Genomic DNA, 27516 nt, shown 5'->3' on the forward strand with positions numbered 1-27516 from the left:
ATTTGTCCAGGTTCCTGCCTGATAGCTTCATATTTCTCCTTACTCCAGTTAAACACTTTACTAACTTATCTGTTCCTATCCCTCTCCAATGCTATGGAAAAGGAGATAGAATTGTGATCACTATCTCCAAAATGCTCTCCCACTGAGAGACCTGACACCTGACCAGGATCCTTTTCCAATACCAGATCAAGTACAGCCTCTCCTTTTGTAGACTTATCTACATATAGTGTCAGGAAACCTTCCTAAACACACCTAACAAACTCCACCCCATCTAAGCTCATTGCTCTAGGGAGATGCCAATCAATATTTGGGAAATTAAAATCTCCCACCACGTTGGCCCTGTTATTATTACACTTTTCCACAATCTATCTCCCTATCTGCTCCTCAATGTCCCTGTTACTGTTGGGTGGTCTATTAAAAACACCCAGTAGAGTTATTAACCCCTTCCTGTTTCTAACTTACATCCACAGAGACTCCACAGAGAATCCCTCCATGACTTCCTCCTTTTCTGCAGCCGTGACACTATCTCTGATCAACAGTGCCATGCCCCCACCTCTTTTGCCCCCACTTCCTGTCCTTTCTGAAACATCTAAAGCCTGTCACACTTAGCAGCCATTCCTGTCCCTGAGACATCCAAGTCTCTGTAATGGCCTCAACATCATAGCTTTAAGTACTGATCCATGCTCTCAGCTCATCAGCTTTGTTCATGATACTTCTTCATTAAAATAGACACATCTCAAACCCTTCTCTATCATCTGACTATCCTCCTTCTCACACTGCCTGCAAGCTTTCTCTATTTGTGAGCCAACCACCCCTTCCTCCGTCTCTTCAGTTCGGTTCCCACCCCCCAACAATTCTAGTTTAAACCGTCCCCAGTAGCCTTAGCAAACCAGCCCGCCAGGATATTGATTCCCCTGGGATTCAAGTGCCACCTGTCCTTTTTGTACAGGTCACGCCTGTCCCAAAAGAGTCCCAGTGATCCAGAAATCTGAATCCCTGCCCCCTGCTCCAATCCCTCCACCTCACTCTATTCCTTTTCTCACTGTCGTGTGGCAGAGGCAGTAATCCCAAGATTACTACCTTTGAGGTCCTGTTTCTCAACTTCTTTCCTAACTCCCTGTAGTCTTCTTTCAGGACCTCCTCCCTTTTCCTACCTATGTCTTTGGTACCAATACGTACCACGACCTCTGGCTGTTCACCTTCCCACTTCAAGATATCATGAACGTGATCAGAAACATCCTGGACCTGGCACCTGGGAGGCAAACTACAATCCGTGTTCCTTTCCAGCATCCACAGAACTGCATGTCTGACCCTCTGACTGTAGAGTCCCTTATCACGGCTGCCATCTTCTTCCTTTCCCTGCCGTTCTGAGCCACAGGGCCAGACTCTATGCCAGAGGCATGGCCACTGTTGCTTCCCCCAGATAGGTCATCCTCCCCCCCCAACAGTACTCAAACAGGAGTACTGATTGTTAAGGGGGACAGCCACAGGGGTATTCTCTAGTATCTGACTCTTGCCCTTCCCTCTCCTGACTGTTACCCACTTATCTGTCTCCTGAGGCCCCGGTGTGACTACTTGCATATAGTTCCTCTATCACCTTCTCACTTCCCCTGACCAGACGAAGGTCATCAAGCTGTATTTCCAGTTCCCCAACCCGGTCCCTAAGGAGCTGCAGCTCGATGCACCTGGTGCAGATGTGGCCGTCAGAGAGGCTGGGAGTCTCCTGTACATCCCACATCTGACATCCGGTGTAGGACACCGGCCTCACAGATATACTCCCTATTCTTCATAAGTAGCTTACCACATCTCGACCCGTTATCACCAAAGCCCTTTTACTCTGATTCCTGCCCCTCTCACACCTGATCTATAAAGCTGTCCTTCCTACTGGTCTAACTCACTGACTTCCATGTGCTTCAGCAGTCGTGCCTCGATCCTCCTTTTCTGTGATGAGGAGGATGATGTCCTCCTTTTCTGCATCTGACATACTATCCCTGATTGTCAATGCCACCCCCACCTCTTTAACCCAATCCTTCTCACCCTGACCCTTTTGGAACCCCAGACCATCCAGCACTCATTCCTATCCTTGTGATGGCCAAATCTCTTCAATGGCTGTAACATCCCATGCTCTAAGTTGATCCTGATACTACTGGCATTAAAATGGACACATTTCAACCCATCCAACTGACTGCTATCATGCCGTGTACACTGCCAATTCTTTCTCACAACCCTTCTACATGCTTTTTTTTTGAAAACTTTTTTTTATTGCATTTTTAAATAGTTACAAAGTAAAGAATGAAAAAAAATGTATATAACCCTTACCCCCCCTCCCCTTAACCCCTCCCCCCAAACTGCCCTATAGAAAAAAAAGAGAAAGAAAGAAAAAAAAAAGAAAGAAAGAAAGAATGCCTGGTTGTTGGAAGATCTCCACATGCTCCATGGAATTCGTAATAACTTTAATATGTATATTTATTTCTTTCCCCTAATAACCAATTGTTTCATCTTCAGAGCATCTATATATTTAATCCTGTCTTTTGTAAATAAGGGCTCCAAATTTTCAGAAATGTTTCATATTTATCTCTTAAATTATAAGTAATTTTTTCTAATGGAATACAGCCGTAGATTTCTTTCTTCCAAGAGTCTATACTTAAATATGTATCCGATTTCCAAGTAACTGCAATAGCTTTTTTGGCTACTGCCAGTGCAATTTTTATAAATTCTTTCTGATATTTATTTAGTTTGAGTTTCAGTTTTATCCCTTCAATATCACCAGTAAAAGTAATATTGGATTATGAGGAAATTGTGTTCCTGTAATTTGTTCCAGTAAAAGTCTTAAATTTGTCCAAAAAGGTTGAATTTTAGAGCAAGATCATGTCGAATGTAAAAAAGTATCAGTTTCCTGGTTACATCGGAAACACTGATCCGATAAATTTGGATTTAATTTTTTTTTATTTTTTGTGGTGTAATATATAATTGATGTAGAAAATTATACTGCACTAATCTTAACCGAACATTTATTGTATTTGTCATACTATCAAGACATAGTCTTGACCAATTTGTTTCTTCAATTTTAATATTCAAATCACTTTCCCATTTTTGTCTTGACTTATGGACTTGTTTAATTGCCTGTCTTTGAATCAAATTATACATACAAGATATAAATTTTTTAATATTTCCTTTTTGAATTAAAATTTCTATTTCATTAGATTTCGGCAATAACATTGTTTGACCTAATTTTTCTCTTAAATAAGCCCTTAATTGAAAGTAACAAAATAAAGTGTTATTTGATATTTTATATTTATTCTTTAATTGATCAAATGACATTAATATACCTCCTTCAAAACAATTCTCTATATATCTAATCCCTTTTTGAATCCAATTATATAAAAGTTGATTGTCCATTGTGAAAGGAATAAGTCTATTTTGAATTAAAGATCTCTTTGCTAATAAAGATTTTTTTGTCTCATCATCAACATTTATCTTATTCCATAAGTCAATCAAATGTTTTAATATAGGAGATTCTGTCTTTTCCCGTATCCATTTAGATTCCCATTTGTATATAAAATCTTCTGGTACGTTTTCTCCTATTTTATCTAATTCTATTCTAATCCATGCTGGTTTATCTTTCTCGAAAAAAGATGCAATAAATCTAAGTTGATTTGCTTTATAATAATTCTTAAAATTTGGAAGTTGTAATCCTCCTAGATCAAATTTCCATGTCAATTTTTCCAACGATATTCTTGACATCTTACCTTTCCAGAGGAATTCCCTCACATATTTGTTTAACTCTTGAAAAAACTTCTGGGGTAATTGTATTGGTAATGATTGAAATAAATATTGTAGTCTAGGGAATATATTCATTTTTATAGTATTTACTCTACCTACTAATGTTATTGGTAATGCCATCCATTTTTCAAGATCTTCCTGAATTTTTTTCAAAAGTGGTAAATAATTTAATTTATATAAGTTTTTTATATCATTATCAACTCTTATACCTAAATATTTTATACCATTTGCTGGCCATCTAAATTGAGTTATTAATCGACATTGATTATAATCTCCTTTAGTAAGAGGTAAAATTTCACTTTTATCCCGATTTATTTTATAACCCGATATTTTCCCATATTCTTCTAATCTATAAGATAATTTGTGTAGTGAATGTAATGGATCTGTTAAATAAAGTAGAACATCATCAGCAAATAAGTTAATCTTGTATTCTTTCTGATTAACTCTGAAACCCTTAATATCTGGGTCCATTCTGATTAATTCAGCTAGTGGTTCTATTGCCAACACAAATAAAGCAGGTGATAATGGGCAACCTTGCCTAGTTGATCTTGTTAACTGAAATGATGTTGAAATTTGACCATTTGTCACAACTTTAGCTTTTGGATTAGTATTTAAGGTTTTAATCCATTTTATAAATGATGTTCCTAATCCATATTTTTCCAGTACCTTAAATAAAAAATCCCATTCCAATCTATCAAATGCTTTTTCTGCATCTAAAGCAACTGCCACACTCATTTCCTCCCTCTTTTGTGCTAAATGGATTATACTAAATAACCGAGTTACATTATCTGCCAATTGTCTATTTTTGATAAATCCTGTTTGATCCATATGCACTGATTTTGGTAAGCATTTAGATAATCTATTAGATAAGATTTTTGCTATTATTTTATAATCGGTGTTTAATAAAGAAATAGGTCTATATGATGTTGGTTTTAAAAGGTCTCTATCTTTTTTTGGGCAATACTATTAAAATAGCTGTTGAAAAAGATTCTGGAAGTTTATGCGTTCTTTCCGCTTGATATATTAACTCCATAAAAGGAGGAATTAATAAATCTTTAAACTTCTTATAAAATTCAGGTGGAAAACCATCTTCTCCTGGAGATTTATTACTTTGAAGTGATCCCAAAGCTTCTTCAACTTCCATCAATGTAAAAGGCATACCTAATCCCTTCTGTTCTTCTGTATTAAATTTTGGAAGAGTTATTTGTGATAAAACTTGTTCTATCTTAACGTCATCATTCTTTGATTCTGATTTATACAACTCAGAATAAAAATTCTTAAAAGCCTCATTAATTTCTAGAGGCTTATAAGTAATTTCATTCACTTTTGTTCGAATTGCATTTATTGTTTTAGAAATCTGATCTGTTTTTAACTGCCATGCAAGAACTTTATGTGATCTCTCACCTAGTTCATAATATCTCTGTTTAGTTCTCATAATTGCTTTTTCTGTTCGATATGTCTGGAGTGTATTATATTTTAACTTCTTATTAATAAGTTGTCTTCGTTTTTCTTCTGTCATATTTCTTTGAGATTCTTTTTCTAATTTTATAATCTCTTTTTCCAATTGATCTATTTCTATCATATATTCCTTCTTAATTTTAGAAGTATAACTTATTATCTGGCCTCTCAAATATGCTTTTCCCACAATATAAATTTATCATCAACTGAATGTAAATTTGTATCTAAAAAGAACTGAATCTGCTTTTTCATAAAATCACAAAAATCTTGACGTTTTAGTAGAATTGAATTAAATCTCCATCTATAAATTGATTCCTCTTTATCTATCATTATCATTGTCATTATTAAAGGAGAGTGATCAGACAATATTCTTGCTTTGTATTCCACATTTTTCACTCTATTTTGAGTATTTGTTGATAATAGGAAAAAATCTATCCTTGAGTATGTTTTATGTCTATTTGAATAGAATGAATAATCCCTTTCTTTTGGATTGATTCTTCTCCATATATCAATCAAATTTAAATCTTTCATCAATGATAGAGTTAATTTTGCTACTTTTGATTTTGTAATAGCCTTTGTTGATCTATCTAAAACTGGATCTAAACAAAAATTAAAATCTCCACCTATTAATATTTTATCATGTGCATTAGCCAAATTCAAAAAGACCTCCTGTATAAATTTTACATCATTTTCATTTGGTGCATAAATATTCATAAGAGTCCATAGTTCTGAAAAAATTTGACAATGTATAATTAAATATCTTCCTGCTGAATCAATTAATACATTTTGTATTTTAATTGGTAAATTTTTATTAACCAAAATTGCAACTCCTCTTGCCTTTGAGTTAAATGAAGCTGCAATAACATTTCCAACCCAGTCTCTTTTTAATTTCTGATGTTCTATATCCGTTAAATGAGTTTCTTGTAAGAAAGCTATATCTATTTTCTTTTTTTTAATATATGTTAAAATTCTTTTTCTTTTTATTGGTCCATTAAGCCCATTAACATTAAAACTTAAAAAATTCAATAAATTAGTCACTATTTTTATTTATGTTACTCCAATCTATAATAATAACTAATCTTTCAACTTTCATTGTATCCTGGGAAATCTTTTTAGAAGTCTCCATGTTGCTGTGTGTGTCCCCATCAATCATCCAGGCAAAAGAATAGAAGAAAAATAGAAAATAAAGAAAAAAACAAAATACCCCCCTACTAATGTTGTGAAAGAAAAAAAAAACACAACATTACCGCCCTCTATTGTACGGGTCATGGCAGTCGCCATGATTACACACGTGAATCCCGTAGTAACCGATTCAAAGTTTCCCCAGCCCCCCCGCAACTTAAAAAGTATATATAAAAAAAACATACTATTCTCAATTAATATTTCTAAAATTTTACTTTTCTCCCTTATATCATCCTTAAATGTCCATCAGTTCCATTTGCTTTCTCTGTCATTGCATTTAGAAATCTCTACGTTTAATTAACGAAGAGATGGAAGTTTTTGTGCAAACACCTCCGCATCTTGATAATCAGAAAAAAATCTTTTTCCCTCCTCCAAAAAAATTATCAATGTTGCTGGGTGACGCATTAAAAACTTATAACCTTTTTCCCATAAAACATTTTTAGCTGGATTAAATTCTTTCTTTCTCTTCAAAAGGTTATAACTTATATCAGGATAAAAAAGAACTGGTTTCCCTGCTATCATCAACGGACCTTTTCTTCTTTTAGCACCCTGGGCAGCCGCCTTCAAAATCTTTTCTTTATCCTGGTATCTTAAACATCTTATCAAAATTGATCGCGGATTTTGATCATCTTGAGATCTTGGTCTTAAGGCTCTGTGCACCCTTTCAATCTCAATTAAAGTTTCTTCTCCCATTTCCAATTTTTCAGGAATCCATTTTCGAAAAAAATTTATTAGGTCTTCTCCTTCGGTACCTTCTTTAAGTCCAACAATTTTAATATTGTTGCGTCTACTAAAATTTTCAAGCTTATCAATTTTTCCCACGAGTTGTTTTCTTTCTGATGTCCAGGCATCATTATCATCTTCCATCTTCTTCATTCTTCCATCCATTTCTTCCATTTTGACGTCCAAATCTGTAATTTTCTTTTCCATTTTTTCCTGTTTCTTTGTCATTTTATCAAACATAGCCTCCATATTTGTTATTTTTTCTTTAATTACTTTTTGGTTACTTTTAATTACTTTTAATGCATTTAATTTTTCTAATTTATGCATTATTTGCCTCAAAGTCTTTTTTGTATTTTCAGAGGAACTTTCATCTTCTTCTCCATCTTCGTCTGATTTTTCCAGAGAGTCCGGCTCTCTCTCAGACTCACGTTCACTGTCGGTTTCAGTCATTGCTGGGTTTTGTAGTTCTAGTTGCTCTCCTTTGCGCATGCTCGTTCCTTTACGCTTGCACAGTTCTCATTGATCTTTCCCTTTAGAAATGGCCAATGCTGCCGCGGTCTCCTTTTCTGTTTCACCGGTGGTGTGTTGTACCTGAGTCCGTGGTTCTTCAGTAGAAGTAGGCCTTGATTCTGTTCCAACTTGAGTGGTCTTCACGGTAGTAATTTTCTTCGTCCTCTGTTTATGAGGCATAGCTTAAAACAATCCAGAGTAATTTATAAGTAACCTTAAAAAAGTATTAATTAACTTTTCTTCACTTAAACATTAATTTATTAACTTTTTTACGGGCGGGCTGGGTTCCAGCATCTCGATCCTACGTCATCACGTGACGTCCCCCCTTCTACATGCTGTATCTACCTGTACACCATCCTCTAAACTATCACTCTGGTACCCATCTCCCTACTACATTCATCACAACAGCTGTAGCAAACCAGCTAGCAAGGAAAGTGGTCCCACTTGAGTTTAGGTGTAAGCTGTCTCATTTGTTCAGTTCATACCATCCCCAGAAAAGATCCCAATGATGCACAACTCTGAAACCCAGTCCACTGCATATATCCTCAGCTGTACATTTATCTGCCAAATCATCTTATTCTTACCTGCAATCCAAAGATTACTATTTGTGAGCTACTGCTTTTCAGTTTCCTCCCTAGCACCCTATATTGTCTCTTCAGGACCTTATCCCTTTTCCTACTCATGCTGTTGGTATCAATATATACCATGGTTGCTCACCCTCTTCCTTTAGAATGTTCTGGACCTGATCTAAGATGTCTCTGATCCTGGCACCAGGAAGGCAATATACAATCAGGGTGCCTCTTTCACAAGCGCAGAACCTTCAGTTTGTTCCCATAGATTCACTATCACCACTGTTTTCCTCCTTCCCATCTGAGCTCCAGAGTCAGTACTGGAGACCCACTCGCTATAGCTTTCCCCTGGTAGATCATGCGACCTGCACTTCCTAACGATTTCCAGATTGATGAACCTGCTATTGAGTGGAAGGAGGTGCAACACAATACATTTACTGTAGACCATAAGACGCAGCAGCAAAATTAGGCCATTTAGCCCATCAAGTCAGCTCTGCTTTGCACAAGTTTAAAGTCCAACAAAAGACACCTAAAAAAGCTATAAGAAGGGGAAAGATTAAATATGAGGGCAGACTAGCCAACAATGTAAAGCAGGAATGCAAAAGTTTTTTCAGTTATATAAAGAGTAAAAGGGAGGCGAAAGTTGATACTGGAACACTGGAAAATGATGCCGGTGAGGTAGTAATGGGGGACAAAGACATGGCAGATGAACTTAATGAATACTTTGCATCAGTCTTCACTGTGGAAGATACTAGCTGTGTGCCAGAGGTCCATGAGTGTCAGGGAGCAGGAGTTAACGCCATTGCTCTTAAAAAGGATAAAGTGCTCGGCAAACTCAAAGATCTTAAGGTGGATAAGCCACATGGGCCAGATGGATTACATCCCAGAGACCTGAGAGAGGTTGCTGAAGGGATAACGGGTGCATTGGTCATGATCTTTCAAGCATAACTTGGTTCTGGCATGGTCCCGGAGGACTGGAAGATTGCAAATGTCACTCCACTCTTTAAAAAGGGAGGAAGGCAAGGGAAAGGAAAATATGGGCCAGTTAGCCTAACCTCAGTGGTTGGGAAAGTGTTGGAGTCAAGTATCATGGATAAGGTTTCAAAGTACTTGGAGACTAATGACAAAATAAGTCAAAGTCTTGCCTAACAAATCTGTTAGTCCCTTAAGGAAGTAACAAGCAGGGTGGACAAAGGAGATGTAGTGAATGTCATTTACTTGGATTTTCAGAAGGTGTTTAATAAGGTGCAACACGTGAGACTGCTTAACAAGATAAAATCCCATGGTGTTACAGAAAAGATACTGACATGGATAGTGGAATGCCTGACAGGCAGGCAGCAGCGAGCGAGAGTAAAGGGGCCTTATCTGGTTGGCTGCCGATGACTAGTGGTGATCCTCAAAGGTCAGTATTGGGACTGTTGCTTTTCACATTGTTTGTCAATGATTTAGATGATGGATTTGATGTCTTTCTGGTAAAGTTTGTGAATGATATGAAGATAGATGGGGGGGGGGGGTAGACAGTGCTGAGAAAGCAATGTGATTGCAGCAGGTCGTAGACCAATTGGAAGAATGGGCAAAGAAGTGGCAGATGGAATACAGTGTTGGGAAATGTATGATAATGAATTTTGGCAAAAGGAACAATAATGCGGACTACTATCTAAATGGGGAGAAGGCTCAAACATCAGAGATGCAGAGGGACTTAGGAGTCCTCCTGCAAGGCTCCCAGAAGGTTAATTTACAGGTTAAGTCTGTGGTAAAAAAGGCCAATGCGATGTTCACATTTATTTCACGGGAAATAGAATATAAAAAGAAGGAGATAATACTGATCCTTTATTATACACTAGTCAGGCTGCTTGGAGTATTATCAACAATTTTGGGCCTCATATCTCAGAAAGGATAGAGTCCAGAGGAGGTTCACAAGGATTCTAGGAATGAAGGGGTTAACATATGAGGAGTGTTTGGCAGCTTTGGGCCTGTATTCACTGAAACTTAGAAGAATATGAGGGGATCTCATTGAGACCTACCGAATGTTGAAAGGACTAGATAGGGTGGATATGGAGAGGATGTTTCCTGTGGTGGGGATATCCAGAACTACAGGGCACACCCTCAAAAATGAGGGGTGACCCTTTAGAACAAAGGTAAGGAGGAATTTTTTTAGCCATAGAGTAGTAAATCTGTGGAATGCTCTGCCACACACTGTGGTGGAGGCCAAGTCCACGGGAATATTTAAGGTGGAAGTTGATAGTTTTCTGATTGGTCAGGGCATCTAAGGATATGGCGAGAAGGCAAGTGTATGGGGTTGAGTGGGATCCGGGATCAACTATGATGGAATGGTGGAGCAGACTTGATGGGCTGAATGGCCTAATTCTGCTGCTTGGTCTTATGGTCTTATATGTAGTGATCCAGGAGATTAGATATCATCCAGAGATCTCACATCTCACATGAAGCCACACCACTGTCCCTGGACCTATCCTCACTGCACTTGCTATGTAGTAATAAACAAAGAAAACAAGAAACATACCTTGCCTTTGCCTCTTCTTTTCAAAACCTCTTGAGCTAAATCATCAAGCTCTGCACTCTAACCCTGTCCTACTCACACAATGTCCGCCCTCACAATGGTAGCTCTGTTTAAATCTCTCTTCTTTTTATAGGCCTTTGCCAAGCACCTAATAAACTGTGATATCTCAAGCCTGCTACAAAGTTTCGTAAGGCCCCACTTGCATTTTAAATCTCAGGTGCATTCACCTTCAAACAAGCAACTCCTTGTGATATCTGAGGCCCACCAAAAAGTGATATGGAGACACCATATTATTAGAAAAGAGGAATAGTGCATGCAGATTCTTGTCTTTGCGCTGTTAAAGCTGGCAGCTGTTCCAGATCCACAGGTTTGATACAATAGTTGGCAGAAGTGTTTGTTCGTCCTGAGCCAATGGCATTCAGAGACCTAGTTATCAGGCTAATTGTCTATGCCACACTGTATCAACCTATAGCTGCCCACTGATTCTGGAAAATGAACAGTGTTGGAGTTACTGAACAATTTTCATGACTACATGTCATTACAAATTGCTCTATAATCAGTGAATGATTTCTCAAATGTGGGCTCTCATGAATTAAAGGAAACATGGCCATCAGCTTGCACACAGCAACTGACCAGAGGCCAGTGTGAGACTTACCAAATATCTTTCAGTGATGTTGATTAAGGGACACACGTTATCCAGATTCCTCTTCTGTACATCTTCAAAATTGAGCCTTAACTTCCTGATGAGTTGTTTCAATGTTATTTCTACCTCCCTTTCTCTTGCTCTATTTCTCTCTATTTCACTTTCTCACTCTCCTATTTCACTTTTTCTTTCTCTCTCTCTCTCTCTCTCTTTCTGTCCTATTTCACTCTTTTTCTCACTGCCTACCTATTTCACTTTCACTTTGTTTCTGTTTTTCTCTCTCCATTTCATCTTTTCTCTCTCTTTCATCCTCCTTCCATTTCACTCTGCCTCTCACTTTTTCTCTCTATTTCACTTTCTCTCTCTCTCCATTTCACTTCCTGTTTCACTTTCTCTCTCTCTTTCACTTTCATTGTCTCTCCCCCCTCGCTCTCTTTCTCTCCTTCTCTCTTGGCCTCTGAGACTCCCTTGTGCTCGGCTTGCCTCTCCTGCTCCCTGTTGTGTACACTCCAGTTATCATGATCATTGCAGAATAGAATCTGCACATGATCCTTCATTCTTGATTTTCTCACATACGTTCAGTGGTTACCTGTGTGCGGTGGGGTAAATGTGGCAAGGCTGACATTAACCTCATCTGAGATGTTTCCTTCCAAGTTGATGGTGTGACTATAAATTGAATGAAATATTCCCACTCCTTCTCTATTGTCCCTAAAAACATTGAAGTAGAAAGGGCTTCAGATGAACGAGTGTGTAGAGCACCTGGTTTCTGTTGAGCTGTGACACATTTGAGGATAATCAATCCTGTTCTGATTGGACATTTTGCAAACTGATTGAGGCTATGTGACAGAATGTGACCACATTTCATGGACAGTGTGCAATCACAGAATATAACATGTTATGAAGAAAATACCATGTAAGTATGTCATTATAATTAACTTAGAGAGCTCTCATTTATGTAGAGAGAAATTAGATATTCCTTGGTTAAATTATCATTTTATCACTCTGACAAATGTGCCAAAACGGAATGAAAACCATGTCAAATATGACACTGTTGAAGAGTTTTTCTGTTTTACATCATAACTTAGTTATTGAAAAGAAAGCATAATAATCCCCATGGTCTTGTATTCACTATTCATGTGTAAGCCTTTTTCTTGATGATATTATTGTTGTGGATCATATCTAATGATGTCTTTATCGATCGTCCTCTTGCACTTCTGTACCATCTTTACAACTCAATAAGTGATTACATCAATGGTTAGTTCATAAATATGATGTAAAAGAAAAACTGTCAGATCATTAGTGATTAATGAATGTGTTTTATGACTCAATCTGATTCAAATTGGTTTTTGAGTGGAGGAAGATTTAAAAATTAGTTTGCTGTTGGAAATTTCCATGTTGCTATTGCTGATGTTATCTTTGTAGTTCCTTTTTGGCACCAGGGAATCACACACCTTCCTCTCCACTTCTCCAAGGACTGTCAGTTTTACTTAAGGACTGCCAGCTTGTGGATGTCAAGGATTTTGGTTTGTCACCCTGCTCCCCCAGTAAGTTCCCCATTATGACTCTGTCAAATGCATGCTCCACCGCATGTGAGTTTACTTGACTGCTGGACAAACTCCCAGACCTCACCAAGCCTACATTCTCCACTATAATCACAAAACATGGGATCAAACACCACATTTCAGCCCGCCACTTAGGATGCCCCACTTGGCATTTTGAAACTGGAGAGAAAATACATTTATCATAGATAAGAGGGCTAAACTTGAACGTGTTTTGGTAGATCACCTTAAACAAGACTTGGAGGATTTCACTACCATGCCCCTTCTGTCACGACGTGGCCATGAGCATGTCAACACAACTCTGGATGAGCCAGAGGCACCTGCTGTTCCTCCACCTGTGGAACACAGGGCCCTAGCAGGACTCCTGACAGGCGCACAATACCAATATGATGAACTCTGGGGGGCAGGGGCTATGTCGGGTAATCTAATTGGAGGAAATGTTCAGAATTCACAATCACCAACGTTGGGTTTGGGTTTCACTTTCAGAGGCGGGTCCGATGTGATAAGGTTATTACATAACGGACTCTCACCCGCTTTGTGTTCAATAAATGATTTGCTATGGCTTTTTTAAACATAAAACACTTTCACCATTTTATTTGTGGAAACCTGAAATGTTTAAGAGGCTTTTAGAGGGGTATATTAATATGCAGAGAATTGTAAGCATAAGACATTCTGCAAATGCTGGAAATCCATTACAACACACACAAAATGCCGGAGGAACTCAGCAGGTCATGGAGCCTCAGATTTGAAGAAGTGTCTCGGCCCGAAAAATCAACTATTTATTCCATTCGAAAGATGCTTCCTGACCTGGTGAGTTGTGCTGCTTTTAATATGCAGAGAATGGAGGGATATAGACAATGTGCAGGCAGATTGGATTAGGTATTATTAGTACAACACTGTGGGCTGAAGGGCCTTCTCCTGTGTTGTACTGTTCTATGTTCCTTGTTTCCTTGGCTTATGCAATGGCAGTTGTCAGTGGCTCTTTATGTGTCATACTGTTGAAAAATATGTAATTCTAAGTGAGGAGGTAAGATGTACTGTAAAGATGACAGGTGTTACTAATCATAATAAATCAGTTTCTATTGTTAAAGGATTTTGAACAATGTACAGCAAAGTGTGATAAATCATGCATTTTATTAATAATGGAAATGACATCCCTAGTCTGGTACAACAGGTTTCTGGGAACCAGTTTTGTTTGTGTGACAAAAGGTGTTTGAGTCAACGCAAAACAAATCAGCTGCATAGGAAGTTAAATCCTCATTAACTGCCACTGTTGGGGCAAACTGAAAACAGAAACAGCAGTAGGCCATGTGCCACATTGAATCTGCTCCACCATTCAATCAGAGACCAGGCTGATCAGATCTTTTATATTGTCTCCCCTTTTATGCACAAAAAATCTTACTGGTGGTCAATCATTCAGCCACCACATCTCTCTGAAGCAAAAGATTCCAAAGATTTGTTGGCCATTAAGAAAAGAAACTCTCCTCATCTCTTTCTTAACTGGGTGACTCTGAATTAGTAATAAGGTCATGGAGTAGTGCAATACGGAAACAAAGCCTTTGGCCCAACCTGTGAGGGAAGTTACCTCTCGGGTAACTTTTAAATCTCTCCACTCTTATATCTGTGCTGTCCAGGTTTGGACTCTTTAACCCTTGAGAAAGACTATGACCTTATCCGTATCCCTTATAAACTCTGAAGTCACCCCTCATTCTCCAGTGCTCCTGGGAATAAAGATCCACCATGACCAACCCCACTGATACTCAGGCCCTTTAGTTGAGGCAGCATCTTCATAGGAGTCTCTTCTGTATCCTTTCCAGCTTGACAATGTCCTTCCTATAACAGGATGAACAAAACTGTAAAAAATCTTTATTTTATTGAGATACAGTGCAGAGTCGGCCAGTAACGCCACCCAGATGTCTCCCAATTTAATCATAGCTTAATCAAATCTACAATGACCAATTAACCTACCAATGGGTACGTCTTTGTACTGTGGGAGGGAACTGGAACAACTGGAACAAACTCCCATGGTCAGGGGGAGGAATGTGTAAACTCCTAGCAGGCAGCGATGGGAATTGAAGCCAGGTCATCTGCACGCTACCATGCCAGCCAGCCCTATGGGTAAATTCCATCAACAACTTGACCTGGTGTATCCTGATGAAGGGTCTCAGCCCAAAACATTGACTGTTTATTCCCCTCCATAGATGCTGCCTGATCTACTGAGTTCCTCCAGCAGTTTGTGCTCATTTCTATCATGCTGATATCAGACTCTTGAGTGGGCCTCTTGTACGATAAAGATGAATTCCTGATTTCTCAATCTACTTTGTTGCAGCCCTTGCAACTTATTTACCTACTTGCATTCCTCCCATCCATGTACCCATCTAAATTTGTCTTAGTCAAGCAACTGAGTTCAAGAATCATAGAATCATAGATTCATAGACACGCAGCAGAGAAACAGAGTGGGGGAGTTAAGTTGTAGCTTTATAACACCCTTGGTAAACCAGACCGAGAGCATTGTATTCAGTTCTGGTTGCTCCATTCAAGAAACAATGTTGAGGTTTTAGAGAAGTTTTACCAGGATGCTATCTGGACTGGAGGTCTTGTGCTATAAGAAGAGACTGTGCAAATGTGAGTTGTTTTCTCTGGAATAATGGAAGATCTGACAGAAGTTTATAAAGTTATGAGAGACAGAGATAGAGTAGACAGTCATAGGGTCATCAAGTCATAGAGCACTACCACACAGAAACAGTCCCTGCAGTTTATCTGAACTGGTAAGGTGATAGCACACGTGGTTGCAGCAGTCTCTCTAGGTCTGATGAAAGGTGTAATTGTTATGACAGGAAGACACTGCTAGGTATCAAAAGCATCAAATACTGCAGGTCTACCCCACTAGCCAATTGCTCGATAGCGATAGTGGAAGAAGTGAACTTGGTACAGACCATGTTTCTACCTGCTACAGGAAGCCATCGGAGTTGTTGCACAAGGGTGGTGTGCAGTCGAACAAATGGAGTGAGGGACTGTCTTGGATGTTTTCCTTGCGATCACTAGACCCAGCTGAGACTGGTAATGTAGAATAGCACATCTGGTTCACTAAAAAGAGAAACTCTGCAGATGCTGGAAATCCAAGCAACATGCACAAAATGCTGGAGGAACTCAGCAGACCAGGCCGCATCTTTGGAAAAGAATAAACAGGCAATGTTTTGGGCTGAAGCTCATCAGGACCGGAAGAGACTAGAAGTCAGATTAAGGCTACATCCACACTACACCAGATAAATCTGTAACTGAAGCTTTTTCTCTTCGTTTTCACCCTCCGTCCACACTAAAACAGAGTTTTCGTCCCCCAAAACCAGAGCTTTTCAGAAATGCTTTCCAGAGTGTATATTTTTGAAAACGCCGGATTGGCCGGATCAGTGTGGATGGAGTAACTTAGACAGCAGCACACCAATTCATTGTTTTCTTGAATGCAACCTAGCAATTTCAGAACAGACGGCAACGAGACTGAAGCCAGAAGAGTTAGAAATATACTCACCAAATACTTTGACCCATAACTTACTGAATAAATAAGTATATTCACTTTGCTCTGTTTTCTGTCCTTGGTCGTATGAAGTGGTTTACCTATTTATGCAAGTACTTCTCTGACAATAGATGTTTAACAGCCTAATGTAACATTGTATGGAAGATAACACTGATGCAGACATGTTTTATACATTTAACAAGGTGCTTTATTAATGCAACAGAGTTAGTCAGTTTTTCAATGTTCGTCGTCAGCCGGGTCAATCTGTCCGTGAACACCCTGTTGGTTGCCTCCATACGCTCCAGTATTTTTTTTTACACTTTTAAGTTCTCCTGCACAAAAGCCAACAGCTGTCTGTCGTTTTAAGTTTTTCAACTCTGTAACCTACACAAAAGCCCTCCTTTACGGCGAGATTCGACACCAAACATGCTGCTTGTTTTTGGTAGATGTGTCCTGCGCATGTTCAGGAGGAGGAGATTCGCCGACATCTCCATTTCAATGTGGATAGAGATATTTTTAAAGACGCATAGTGTGGATGCCTGTCGTTTTTACGCGAAACCGGCATTTTCAGAATTATCTGGTCTAGTGTGGATGTAGCCTAAGAAGACAGGGGAGGAGAGGAAGAGGTACAAGGTAGTAGGTGATAGGTGAAACCAGGAGAGGGGAGGGGTGAAATAAAGAGCTGGGAGATCAATGGTGAAATAGGTAAAGGCCTGGAAAAAGAGGAATCTGATAGGAGAGAACAGAAGGCTGTGGAGGAAAGGGAAGTGGGAGGAGCAGCAGGGCAGGTAAGGAGTCCAGTGCACTGTTTCATTGGCAAGACCAAGTGTTGGGGTGATGTGTGTCCTCAGTTTTAGTGTGGGGCTGCCTGTTGCAGCTGCCTAGGGGAGAGGCACTGTAGGTGGTGTGGGAGAAAACAGAGGTGTGGCAGCCATACTAGAGCCAATGCTGCTCTCCAGTGTTTGCTCAGTGAAAGACAAGCTGGATTGCATTCCCTTAGTGCATAATGATGGGACTGCTTAAAGCACTGCAGGATTATACCATCAGTGAATTGCTAATTGACAGAGAAACTAAGGGAGCTGGACTAGGTATGGACCTTGATGCTGCCTGCAACAGAGGTGTTGGTGCCTAAAGGAGGTGTGCTGTCTAACTGCAAATGATCCCTTTAGTTGCTTTTCTTGTGATTGCAAGACATTGGTGATGTAGAATGCTGCAAGTCCGACTCATTGGTTTATTGTCGAACCGGTGGGAGGGGGGGAGGGGTGTCCAGTGAGCTGTGTGGCCTTGATTGCAGTGAGGATTGGCCCTCAAGCCTTGGTGTTGCCTGTTTGCATATGCCCAGGGCGAGGCAGTGTGGTGCAGTGTCCAGGCTGGAGTTGGTGCTGCCCCCAGTGTTGGCTCGGGAGAAGACACGCTGTATTGTGTTGGTCTGCAGACAGCTGCAGCATTCATGGAATCAGGGACTTGGACTCATTTTTGTGTGACTGTATTTCATTGCTATCTCACATGTGCTTGCTATCTTATATGTGCTATATGTACCTTGTGCTATGTATGACTGATGGTATTGTGTTTTTCACCTTGGCCCAGAGTAACACTGTTTCATTTGGCTATATTCATGGGTATTCATTAAACTTAAAGTTGAACTTGATTTGACTGTATGTTATGATGCTCATCTGATAAATAAGTGAATCTGAATTAAATCAGAATCTCATTCTAATGGAATTGAATCTGATTTGGTGACTCATTTCATTGGTTCAACACAACTTTTGGACCAAAGGCACTTTTCCTATCTTGTAATGTTTTAAGTTCTTAATACTAATTAACAACTAATATCTAATGTGGAGAACAGAAGTGTTCTGCTTTACACCTCCATTGCTCAATATTAGTTCACTGTGCAGAGTAGACATTGGAGGCCCATCACAGTTATGATCTGTGCTGTGCAGCATCAACAGCCAGCATCTTGTTTATTTCTGCTGAACAGTCACCTCAAAACAAAGCACCCTTTCTCCCCCTTCACCTAAACTTTGAAGAAATACTCAATGAAATTCTGCATTCTCTTCTGTTGGCTTCACACCACACAGAACAAGGCCAATCATGCTTATTCCCAGTTTAATTGCATTGATTAGACAAATCAGCTCAAGAAGCTAAATCTGCATATGATTTCAATTATCCACACATCTCGCTAATCAGCTCCCTCCCTGCCGAGTAAGGGCAAATGCTCAGAAATAGGCTCTGCAGTGAATATGGAATATTGAGATTCATATTTTATTCAGGCACTGAATTCTACAATTATCCTTCAAGCAGAAAGACCCCTGTATGGAATACTAGTTATATTTTAACATATTTAAACCACCCACATACATTTGATATACAATCATCAATAACTGCTATGAAATAAACCATTAGTGCAGCTTGCTGCTGCCATATACTACATCCTACATGGTGTGTCTAATTTTCAGCAGCAGCATTTAGAAATGTCCCAATGCCTTTCAGTATGGCTCATCTCCCAATGTTATAGGTAAAATGTGCATGTTGATTTCAAAAGTAATGTGAGGGTGAGACTTAACCAAGGAGAAACGGAAGACTGCTGAGAATGTTCAATATATTCTGTACGTAGTTGTGTAATCGTGAGCAGATCATTGGAATTAACACTGCAATGATATTTTTCCAACTTCTTTCTGTGTTACTTCAGTACAGTTATTTTTGTTTCGTACTGTATGTACTAACTTACGCCAGGATTTCAAAAGTTCTCGAGCATATATTTTACTTAAAACATGCTAGGCATTGGTTTTACTTAGAAATAAGATCTATGAAGAAGCTTACAAAGTGATGGTTTTACTTAGAAATAAGATCTATGAAGAAGCTTACAAAGTGATGCAAATATTCAGCAACTTGTAGGTGTCAGAATAGAATATTGATACTTAGCCTGTTCACTAGACTCACCTCAGGTGTTAACAAGTATGATCTGTATTTGAAAAACAACTTATAATCCCACTGCAATATCCTATTTAACAAAGTCAATGCTGAAATAAAGTGGATGGGATAAAACTCAAGAACTATCTAGAAACCTGGGTTTGGTTTGAGGTTAGTGTTACTTTGTTCTGATTTTAGGCTGACAGCAAAATCAAGAATGCAGAATCCCTTGTCAATTGGAAAGAAACAGTCAGACTTTCAGGCTGTCAGACTTTTTTGCAGTATTTAGCTTTTGTTAATTTTAATCTGCTGTATTTCCAAATGCAATATACTATCACAGTCTTTCTGCAGCATTTCAGAAATGGCTTTCAGGTTTATTTCTGCATTTGTGTTGTTTAATACCCACTCCTGGATTCACTGGCTGTTTTGATTCCACAAATATATGGTGTTTTCCAGCATTCTGCAGGGGAACTGAGTCAGGTCTTCAACATTCTGAAAGACTTCTACTGAAATGGTTGTGCTCAGATATGAAAAGAGTGTAAAAAAGAATCCAGTGCTTTCCAGGAGTATATGTTGAATAAAGTCTTCTCAGGCTTCCAACCTGTATCTAGCTGGAAACCAAAAAAGAGTTTATTCATGAAGAGAGTATCCTCATTAGAGTAGAGTGTAATGGGCAGAATTATCCAAGGACAAGGCATACTAACAGAGGAATGAAGTTTATTGACTCAGGAACAGACCCTAACTGTCCACTGTTGTGAGGGTAAGTGTACAGGACGTGATTGTCAGTAGTTCTGCCACTAGATGGGGCCACAGAATCATGGAGTAATATAGCAGGGAAACAGGATCTGCAGCCCAGCTGATCCACGCTGATCAAGGAGCCAGTCTAACCTAGATCCATTTGTCCACTTTTTACTCATATCCCTCTGAACCTTTCCTATCCATGCACCTGCCCAAGTATCTTTTTAATCACCTGCCTCAACCACTTTCTTTGGCAGCTTTCTTCCAGTCTGAAGCCAGGTCCTGATGAAGGGTTGGCCCAAGATTTCGACTTTTATTCATTTCAACGGATGCTACCTGATCTGCAACATTTTGTGTGTACTGTGCATGTGCCTGGCTGGATGAGCAATGTATGGTTACTTACTTACTGCGGAAAAACTTCTGTACATCAAAGTAAAACGTTTATGAGTTGTCAATTATCCTTGTTGATCAGAATATAATGGAAAATTCCTGGAATTAGAACTATCTCTCTGGCTTTAATGTATGCCACCATTTTAAATAATGATGAGCCAATTGTCTAGAAGAACATAGATCAACATGTAATATTACAACTCTGGAAAAGCCATTATTCCAAAGATATTGTACTGTTCTTGATGCCAATTTGTGCTAAATATCTTCCTCCTGTGTATTATCTATATTTTCCATTTCCATCATATTCATGTGTCTACATAAAAGCCTCTTAAATGTCACCAAAATGTGTGCTTTCTCTGATAACCCAACATTCTCTGAGTAAAAACACTTGACCTCACATAATTTTTAAGCTTCCTCCTGCAAACCTTAAAAGCATGTCTTCTGGTGTTTGACATTTCTACCCTGGGGAAAAGATTCTGACTATCTGCCCTATATATGGCTCTCATAATTAAAAAGAACTCTGTCAGGTCTCCCCTCAGTGTCTAATGCTAGCGAAAACATCCCGAATTTGTCCAACCTGTTCTTATAGCACATACCCTCTAGTCCAAACAGCATCTTTGTTAGATTCTTCTGCATCTTTTCCACAGTCTTCACATCCTTTCTTTCACAGGACAATCAGAACTTCCCATAATAATTGAAGTGTGGTATGACTAAAGTTTTATATAGCACAACTTCCTTAATCTGTATTCAACAACCCTACTAGTGAAGGCAAAAATTCCATATGGGTTTTTTACCACCTTAAGTACCATGAGCTACTTTCAGTGAACTATGGACCTGGATGCTGAGGTCCTTTTATGCCTGTATGCTACTAAATAGCTGCCAATTAACCCTATACATTCTCTTTCCACGATCTCCCAGAGTCTAGCACCTCACACTTTAAATTCCATCTGGCTTTTCTCTACCCATGTCTACAACTGATTTATATCCTGCTATATTCTTTGATAGTCCTTACACCATACACAAATCCACTAGTCTTGTTGACTTCACAAACTTGCTAATCCACTTATCTCCACATTCATCCAAATCATTGATATATATCACAAACAACAGAAGTCCCTTGTGGACCATGACTGGTCATGGATCTCTAGCCAGAATAACATCCTTCCACCCATAATCTCTGTATTTTATGGATAAGCCAGTTCTGAGTATAAACTTGAAATTTACCCTGGATCCAGGCATCTTGACTTTCTGAATCAAATTGCCATGAGGTACATTATTAACTGCCTTTCTAACGTCCATGTAGATAATATCCACTGTCTAACTCTCATCAAGCTCCTTTTTCACTTCCTATGTGGTAAATGAGCTTATTGATGTTAGTTAAGGTCTGAGCCATATCCATGCTCAGAAAGGTCTATGCCAAATCCATGGTGACTTGTCCCTAAGCAGCCCATGCCTCTTTAAATGTGCATAAATCCTACCCATCAGTATCCTCTCTAATAGCTTCCCTACCACTGCTGTGAGGATTACAGGCTGATAATTATCTGGATTGCCTTAACTTCCTTTCCTGAAACTTTGACAAACTTCTATAGATATGCAGTGGAGAGTATATTGACTGGTTGCATCATGACCTGTAATGGAAACACCAATGGCTTTGAATGGAAAAGCCTACAAAAAAGTTATGGATACGGCCCGGCCCAGCCCATCACGAGTAAAGCCCTCCCCACCACTGAGCACATCTATGTGGAGTGCTGTTGCAGTAAAGCACCATCCATCATCGAAGACACCTCCCATCAGGAAGGAGGTACAGGAGCCTCAAAACCCACACCACCAGGTTCAGGAACAGTTATTATCCCTCAACCATCAGGCCCTTGAACTAGATTGGCTAACTTCACTTGCCCCATCACTGAACTGCTCCCACAATCTGTAGACTCTCTTTCAAGCACTCTTCATCTCATCTTCTTGATATTTATTGCTTGTTTTTTAAATTACTATTATTATTATTATTATTATTATTATTATTACTACTACTATCATCATTTTTTTCTTTTTGTATTTGCATAGTTTGTTGTCTTTTGTATATTGGTTTTTGTCCATCCAGTTGGGTTCAGTCTTTCATTGATTCTATTGGAGTTCTTTGTACTTATTGTGCATGCCCACAGAAAATGGATCTCAGGTTTGCTTATGGTGACATAAATAAATTTGATAAACTTACTTTGAACTTCAAACTTTAACTTAAGACACAACATTTGCTACTCTCCTGTCCTCTATGACATTGCCTTTTGTCAATGCAGATACACAGATGTTGTCAAAGCCTCTGCAATCTGCTTATTTGCTGCTTTCAATATTCGGGAATATATACCATCAAGCCCTGAGGACTTATCTACCTTAATGCTTTACAGAAGCCTCAGCACTACCTCCTCACAATGTCCAGCACATGAGCATGTCCTGCTCTATCTGCACTATCCTTCAATTGCTCAGTAAATACTGATTGAAAGTAGTCATTCAGTACCTCAGCTCCTTGCTCTGACTTCAAGCACAATTGCCCTTCTTTATCCTGGAGTGGACAAAGCCTTTCCTTAGTTATCCACTTCTACTTACTACAAGTATAAAATGCCTTGGGATTATCTTTGATCCTGCCCGCCAAGGGATTTGGCCTTCCTAATCATCTGATTCAGGTGTTTCCAGCTATCTTTATATTTCACAAGGATCCAATCTGGTTATAGCTTCCTAAACATCATGTATCTGTCACCTACTACAGCAGTAAGTGTGTTGACAATGTTGGTACCTCAGGAACGGTCACTTTACAGCTCAACCGAAAGGCCTGGCTAAACGCTGAGGTGTGCTCCCTACTAAAAGTTTGCGATTCTACCTTCATGTTTGGTGACAGAACAGCTCTTAGAGCAGCCAGGAGAGACCTCATCATAGGTGTCAAAAGGACAAAGACAGCCCACCTGAACACGGAAACCTGTCCCATAAAGGTCCTCCAAATATGGGTTGGGCATCAAAGGCATTACTGACTATGCAAGGAAAAACAGTATCGACTGTACCAGCGATGGCTCTCTTCCCGATGCTCTAAACAAGCTTTATGCACACTTCGAGGTATGCAACACAACACTAGCCATGAAAGCTACCCCTTTCTCAGGTGACAGCACTTTCTCTGTAACAGCAATAGAGGTGAGAAGGCTTCTGCTGAGAGTCAACCCCTGTAAGGTGGCCAGGTCAAACCACATCCTAGGCTGAGAACTCAGGGAGCATGAACACCAGCTCACTGACATTTAAAGGACATCTTCAACACTTCACTCCAGGCTACTGTTCCCACATGCTTCAAGTCATCCCTGTACCAATGAATTCTACATCTTCATAAATAGATGACCACTACCCAGTGACACTAATGCCAATCATCTTTACTCTTTACCATGCCATACTGATTCTGATCTCTGATTGGCAGGTCTTTAAACAACTCCCACATGTCACACGTGCGCGTGTCCAACAACAGCTGCTCCCAATCAATTCCCCTCAGCTCCTGTCTTAGCTTGTTATAATTTTCCCTCCTCTAATTTAGTCATTACCCACAAAATCTGAATTTATCCTACTTATAACTACCTTAAAACATAATAACATAATGACATAAAAACATAATGAGCTGTGGTTACTATTTCCAAAAATGTTCACCCATCTTCAGGTCTGTCCCAAGATCGGGTTCTGTATGTTTTCTCCTGCAGTTGGACTCTCCACAAACTCTTTCAAAACCCTTGTTTTAAGAGGTGAATAAAGTTCAAAGTACATTTTTTATCAAAGTACGTATGTCACCATATACAACCCTGAGATTCATTTTCTTTTGCGCATCCTCTTTAAATGTGTAGTGTAATAAAAGACAACAAGCCGTACAAATACAGAAAGAAAGAAGTAATAATAATAAAAATCATTTTTAATATATTAATTAAATATCCAATGAAGTTCTTATCTGAGCAAACCCTTTTGTTTTCAGAGGACCATGTGTCAGCTGTCATTGTTGAGTCTGGACTGGAGAGAGAACGCAGCTTTAAATTCTGAGGTGGTGTCATCTCAGATGACCTGTCCTGGTCCAGCACATAGACGTAATCATGAAGAAGGCACACCAGCAACTCTACTTTCTTAGATGCTTAAGGCATGTCACCAAATAATTGAGCAACTGTGGAAAGAATTCTGACTAGTTGTATCAAGGGCCTGGTAATGTAATTCCAATGCACAGGAGCACAAGAGGCCTCAGAAAGCTGTGGACACGAGTCTGGTCCATCATGGTTCATCATGCCTCAAGAAGATGACATCTTTCATCAAAGATCTCCACTACGTGGGTCTTGTTTTTTCTCACTGCTACCATCACATAAAATGCAGAATCCTGAGGTATAAGATGATGCAAGGCATTGATCGTGTGGATAGTCAGAGGCTTTTTCTCAGGGCTGAAATGCCTAACACGGGAGGGCACAGTTTTAAGATGCTTGGAGGTAGGTACAGAGGAAATGTTGGGGTAAGCTTTTTACGCAGAGTGGTGAGTGCGTGGAATGGGCTGCTGGCGACGGTAGTGGAGGCGGATATGATAGGGTCTTTTAAGAGACTCCTGGATAGGTGCATGGAGCTGAGAAAAATAGAGGGCTATAGGTACAAATTTACCCCTTTCACCTTCAAACTATGCCCTGAAATATTAGATATTTCAACCCTGGGAAAATGATATCAGCCGTCCTCTATCTGTGCCTCTCATAATTTTATAAACTTTTATTAGGTCTGCACTCAGCCTTCACTGTTTCAGAGAAAACAATCCGATTTGTCTAAACTAATCTTGTAGCACATGTTCTTCAATCCTGACAGCATCCAGGCAAACCACCTCTGCACATTCCCCAAAACCTCCACATCCTTCCTGTAATGGGTCAAAAAGAATTGAATGGAATAATCTAGATGCAGCTTAACTAGGGTTTTATAAAGGTGCAAAATAACTTCCTGTCTCTTGAACTCAGAGTGTTGACTAATAAAGGCAAGCATGCCATGCTCCTTCTTTATGACCCTTTTGTCATGTGCAGCCACTTTTAGCGAACAATGAACTTGGACACCAAGATCCCTATGTACATCAACACTGTTAAGGGTCCTGCCATTAACAGTATACTTTATATATGATCTCTCAAAATGCAACAACTCACACTTGTTTGGATTAAACTCAATCCAGCTGTAGCTTCTGATCTATATTCTGCTGTATCCATTGATAATGTTCTACACTATCCACAACACAACCAATCTTTGCATTGTCTGCAAATTTAGAAATCCAGCCATTTATGCTTTCAACCGATCCATTTATATATGTATATCAAAAAAAAGAGAAGTCCCAGTATTGATTTCTGCGGAACATCAATTGCCATGGAACTGCAGCTAGAATAAGACCCACTGACTTTCACTAACAAGAGAAAATCCAAGCAACTCAGTCAAAATTCAGGAGGAACTCAGCAGGCCAAGGGTCTTAGTCCAAAACATTGACTGTACTCTCTTCCATAGATGCTGCCTTGCCTGCTGAGTTCCTCCAACATTTTGTGTGTGTTGCATTGACTATCACTCTTTGTTTTCTATTGGCGAGCAGAATCCAAACAGATAAATCACGATAAATTCCATATATCTTAATCTTCTGTAACTCCATGATGGATGGTCCCCACCCTGGCTATGAAAGAAGGAGGTTTGGGCATAGGGATAGCAACCTCATCCAGTAAATACCTAGTGCTACCAAAATACCAATAGAAGCTCCAAAGTCCTCGTCCCTGGGGGAGGAAGGATCTTCAATGGGCTACACTGGTAGGTAACTTAAAAGACTGGCCCAGGACAGTTGCTGTCTGTGGCCTATTCCGCGGAAGCAGAGGTGGGCTTAAGTAAGTCATCTTCTGTATTCATATAATGTATTCATGAATTGGTCCCTTCTCTAATAATGATGTGAACTGAAAAAAGATCTCGTGCTTTCCCAGTGTATAAACTCTTCTGGACCTCTAGCCAAGTACGGATATTGATTATAACTGATGCTTCAATGACAAACTCTACCATGTTCTTCAGGGATGAAGAATACTGCCAAACAAGACACATTCAGGGCATCATCCCTGAAGAAGATGGCAGTGCTTGTTGTTGAAGCGTTGGTTATAAACGACACCTGTACAAAGCTGGAAGCCCGAGAAGAGTTTATTCGTCATTAATGATGTGACCTGCTATCAAAGAGAAGTAGACTGTCATGAAGCATAGTGCTCTTCTATCATCTTGGAGCTTAATGTTATCAGGACAGTGGAAATGAGGTTGACTTCTACCGACAACCCGCTATGGTCAAGCTATGTCTGTGGTTGAGTCATTCAAATTCTTGGGGAGTACAATTACCAATATATTGAAGTGGGGTAAGCACATTACACTCATCACTAGGAAAACAAAGCAGAAATTGTTCTTCCTGAGCATCTCAGGGTGTACTCTGACGAATTTTTACTCAACCATCATTGAGAGTGTTGTGATCACTGCTATCACCGTTTGGTTTCCCACCACATTCTCCTATCTCTCCAAGTCCAGGTTGCAGCCAGTGGTCATTGGCTGTCGGCGACCGACATTAAAAGACCTGTTCCTTGCCAGAGTGAAGAGAAGAGCTGGACAAACTACTGCCGGCTCCACCCACACTGGCAGTCACTTATTCAACAAATTGCAATGAAGGAGACTCCATAAGTCCATCACCAGACTATTCATTTTCTCTGAAGCTCATTTCCAGCTTCCCAATAAAACTCACTTAGATGTAATACCCTGAGTATCTCTGCACAACATCCATTAAATGGTCTTTCCTGCTCTTCTTGTCCTATTGGTAATTACTTAGTCTGTCCACATGTTCATATTTATTTAAATTTCATTATTGGTATTTATGCTAATTGTTGATTGTTTATGCTATTTGCATCGTTGCCTTGTGGACTGTTGGCTGTTTAGTGTTGTCTGTTATGGTATTGTCAAGTGATTTGTGCTTCGTACCGAACCACAATTTTGGT

At 39.5% G+C, this 27516-nt stretch overlaps 1 long non-coding RNA gene across 1 annotated transcript in view; it reads left to right on the forward strand.

Moving 5' to 3' along the window:
- LOC132400727 (uncharacterized) overlaps window positions 1–27316 on the forward strand; it is a 159524-nt gene extending 132208 nt beyond the window's left edge. Inside the window, exon 4 of the long non-coding RNA XR_009514346.1 lies at window positions 24486–27316. This is a non-coding gene — a long non-coding RNA (uncharacterized LOC132400727). The remainder of the gene's footprint in view (window positions 1–24485) is intronic.
- The last annotated feature ends 200 nt before the right edge of the window (window positions 27317–27516 follow it).

This window comes from Hypanus sabinus, chromosome 10, assembly GCF_030144855.1.
Source record: "Hypanus sabinus isolate sHypSab1 chromosome 10, sHypSab1.hap1, whole genome shotgun sequence".
NCBI classification, from domain to species: Eukaryota; Metazoa; Chordata; class Chondrichthyes; order Myliobatiformes; family Dasyatidae; genus Hypanus; species Hypanus sabinus.